Below are 4,587 nucleotides of genomic sequence, written 5' to 3'. Positions count from 1 at the left end.
ATGATTATTCGCTGCTTGATTTATGTTGCTTCTTTTGAATTCATTTTTAAATCAGTTCGCAGCAGTTTTACAGCGACGGAACGCGCACAAACACGCCGCCGCCGCCGCAGACGAGCAACAAGGTCAGCGCGACTTTCCGGTCCAACCAGTTTCTGCAGATGGAGCCGCGGGGACCCGGAGACAACACTGTTCATAGACAAAACCCTGTGCTGTAAACACAGTGTCCCACCTGACCAGAGCGCCATGGCGAGAAGACAAACACACACTCATTTGTCTTTACTGCCACATTCAGCCGAGCACCTTATCTTTTTATCTGACTGCAACCTAATTTGAACGCTGCATTAATCTGTGGATTTCTTATTGTCAAACAATCCCACAAAAGCACAAAGTCCAGAGTGTGTTTGTCATCTCTGCATTTTATAACGTCCCTTCTCTGCCAGTCTGAGGCTGCAAAGCTGCAAAAAAATGGCTCAAAAACGTCATTTTCATTAATTTCTTCAAACAGCTGGACGCTGTACTTTTTTTTAGCAAACGCTGCTCAAACAGGAGTTAATAGTGCATTTGTTGGGGACTATTTTTAGCTGTGGATTAATACACATTAACAGACGGCGTGTGTGGGTTTGATTCAAATTAAAGTGCAGCAGTAACAATGAGGCTCGTTCATGTGGTTTTAATCGTATGGAAGTCTGTGACACAGAGGAAAAGCATGTCAGTTCATTGTTTTCATGAGATTTGTTGAACACCACCAGCCTCATCCCCTGACTAAGACCCTAAACCCAAGTCCCCTTAAATGAATTCTCTGTGGAGACGCGTCCCCACAACACCGGTGGACATCAGTGGTTTGGACTCCTACAATCTGACATAAATACTAACTCACAAACAGTATAAACATATGCACTACAAAAAGTATCAGTGATGACTCAAAGACCCAAAAGCAGTAAAGAAGTGCAGCAGCTAGCGAAGCCCCTCAGCAGCATGAGGGGAGCGCTCAGCCATGTCGTTTGGATATATCAGCCCAGGAGGAGCAGCAGGGCACCCGTGCACAGAGGAGCGACATATCAGCCGGCGCTGTGAGACAGGCCGGGCGTTTTCCTGCCCGCCGGAAAGCAACACAAGGTCAGGAGGCTACAAAGATACACCTGGCTAGAATGGTGTTCCTCACTGCGGCTGAGGAAGATTTATCTTGATATCTGTACTGTTTTATGGGAGTCAAGCACCATTCTGTACAAATAAGATGCTCTAAACCGTGGGTCCTGCACATCATCACAAAGGTTGGAGCCATAAATCCAGGCGGATGTTTGCTGTGAAAGCATTTCACGGTTGTTTATTTCACAGATCATCTGTCTAAATGAACATCCTTAACCCGCCGCTGTGCACACATTCTGGTGCAGGAGAAGCTCTCATATCCTCAGCATGACTTCACTGGCGATAGCATGTTAGAAGCCGATCAACCCCGAGTAAAACAGCTTGTCTCTTGTCCAACACTGTCCCATCTGGAATCTTGTGCAGAAAAGGCTCCAGGTTGCCAACCGACAAAGACAGCTCAGATAAGATAATGAGGTCTATGTAAACACGGATGATTAGTACTTAGAGATGGGCGATTTGTCTCCTTGGCTGTTTTCTTAAACATTGTGTCTGCATTAGCTTATCTTAATTAACACGTGATGATACCTCCTAATCCTCCAATTACTGGGGGAACATCTTCTGGAGCATCTGCCGGTCGCTCATTACACAGGTAAGACTCAGTAATACAATTAAAAGCAGCTTAACATTCTGTAGATTATAGGCTGCCACATGCCCCCGAAAAGTCATTCAGAGTAGACGGCACAGAAAACGGTCTTAATTAAGCAATAACCATAACAGACCTGCAGAGACGCACTTAGAACTGAAAACTTTTCTACTTAACATCATGTCGATACACTTCGACATAGAACTAAAGATGTTTAGAGGAAGTGAAAGCCACTAACATCTACAACTCTAGCTTAATCATTACTGTGTGGATTTAATGTTTTTCGGCTTGTGTTTTTAAAACTTTTCTGCAGCTGTGTGGTCGTTGGCAGGCAATAATAAAGAAGACAAAGCGTCTACAGCAGTGATTCCCAACCTTTTTCTAACATTCAGTAGACTGACAACCTCGCCTGGGTGACATATTCATGCAGATTTGATTTTGTATTTAATGCATGACAATAACTGGACATAACAGCTAATAAACTGTAAAATTTAATCCAAATCGCGAACACAATCACTGCAGGAAGTTTGTGTAAAACAAGCATTTTTAGGAATGTTTTATGCCATCCTCTGTATTATGTTTTGATCTTAAAAGGGTTTTTTTTTGTTGTGAAATTCAGCGTTTTCTCTCCCTGACGCTTGGCCATCGCTCTGTTCTCGATTTGGTCATTTTAATCTCACTTTAATAGGCTGTTTAGCAGAGGGTGAAGGCTCTGCTAGGATGGACTGAAGCAGAACACACTCGCACACTCACAGCCATGATGCCAGCACGCTAATGCTAAGCAGGTATCGTTTTTTTGATGAATACCATCTCAGTTTAGCTTGTTAGCATAAAACACAAAGTGACGACTGACGACACAAACCCGTGATGGTGAAGAAAAGTGCATTCATCCTCTGGGAACCGTGAATGTCTGTCCAGCATTTTGTCCCACAGTCCCAATGCACCCAACAGATCTAGAGATATTTCACAGGATAAGTGAAACCTTTAAGCTGCTGGTCGCGCTAGAGGAAAGAACATCAGGAGATCAGCAAAAGTCATCAGGATTCATAATCTGGAAACTTTCTACCCCCTACCCGAACCAGGGTTTGTATCCAATCCCCACTTTCATCTTTGACACTACCTCTTTACTTTCTACCCCCTACCCGAACCAGGGTTTGCATCCCCACACCCCGCTTTTATTGGTGCAGTTGGTGAGAGGCAGGGGTAGATGATGGTAGTGTGGCAATTGGCAGCTACATGTGGCATCTAGTCCTGTGCTAGCATTGTAGCAGCTAACAATAGCTAAAGCGGTGGTAGTATGATAGTATCTTAGCAGTTAGCATTGGCATCTAGCAGTTAACATTAACAGTATAAGTGAATCTAGCTGTATTGTCTTCTTCTGTTCCTCTTAGCAGGTAGCGGTTAGCATTTAGCATTAGCATTACCATCAGCTAAATGGTAGCATCGGAACTGTATTGTCTTCTTCTGTCCTTCTTAGCGGTTAGCATTAGCATTAGCTAAATGGTAGCATCGGTACTGGCCACTACCTGGAGCATCTCCTAAACAGGCCTGGGTCAGTTGAACGTGGCGGTGCTGTTTGGATTGTGTAGGAGCAGTGTGAACTGGCACTAGGGGGGGTGACTCTGGGGGGGAGCTCACCGCCTAGCCTCCTGGAGGTGTAGTGGGACTGAGTAGGCGAAACACCGTTGAAGGGAGGTATCCACCTGATGACCCCCAGAGACGTGTTAGGAATCACTGCTCTTTGGCAGGTATAGAGGCAGATTAGAGCTCCAAGGTTCTTCACTGAGAATGAATCCTCTCTTTGAGCACAAGTATCTTGTGTGTAAATTAACTGGGAACCGTGAATGTTGTAAATTTCAGTCCAGTCCATCTGATCAAAGTGGTGGACAGACGGACCCCGACCTGCCACCCGCATGGTTTAAAACAAACCATCAAACTGAGGACGGTGCATTTCTTTGATGAACCGAATAAACAGCAGCAGGTATGAATGTACGCAGGAGTCTCTCTCTCTTTCATTCCAAGGCACTTTGCTTAAATCCTGGCCAATAAGTTCACTTAAAACATCGCGAGGCCAGTACCAAAAACCGTACATCTCAGTGTTATCGCCTTGCAATTCTGCCTCCATAACCACTTCGATGTGTCAGAAATTCCTCTCAACATGAGAAACAAGCCGCCACAGTAGAATTATGACCTGGAGGCTTTGTGTTGGTTTCAAACATCAAGCTGTCTGCTCAGTCACGGCTATATGGGCTCTCCGACCAAATTAAACAGGAAATGGCCCTCTCTGAGCCTCATGGCTGGGAGGGCTTAGCATTAAAAAATGATCTGCGATGACGTGTTGATTTCAATCTGTGTCTGATGAAACTACGGAGAAATATGCTGCCTCCCCCCAACGGGGGTGCAGAATGCGGCTTTTACACCTCTGTGTTTGCAGCCCGTTTCCAAACAGCCTGCCGCAGGGTGTGTTTTTTGTAATATAAATAATTTAAGAAGTCGACTTTGAGTTTCCCAGAGGGTCAACAAAACGTAACCCTAATCATGAAAGTATCCTGGCAGGCTTTAAAGGCCCCTTCAGTGATTCACGTGTAAACAACAGGGTCACCCCGTTGCATGAATTTCAAATGCTTAAAATATTTGTTTACATCGGTAGTATTTGTGAGAACAGGAGTAAACCTATAGTGATGTATGTTTACAATACAAGCAGGCTTCTAATTTTTCATTTATATGTATAACTCCTGACAGAGCAGCGCTGGCTTGCACAGAAAAATACTAAATATGCATTTTTACAGCTGCTGTGTTAACTAACAGCAGGTAAAGTGAAAATGACAAAACCAATTCTCATTTTAATATACTTTAAT

Source organism: Chelmon rostratus, chromosome 5 (genome assembly GCF_017976325.1).
Source record: "Chelmon rostratus isolate fCheRos1 chromosome 5, fCheRos1.pri, whole genome shotgun sequence".
Taxonomy (NCBI): Eukaryota; Metazoa; Chordata; class Actinopteri; order Chaetodontiformes; family Chaetodontidae; genus Chelmon; species Chelmon rostratus.
The sequence above is the reverse complement of the archived record's forward strand: the minus strand, read 5'-3'. Positions refer to the sequence as shown.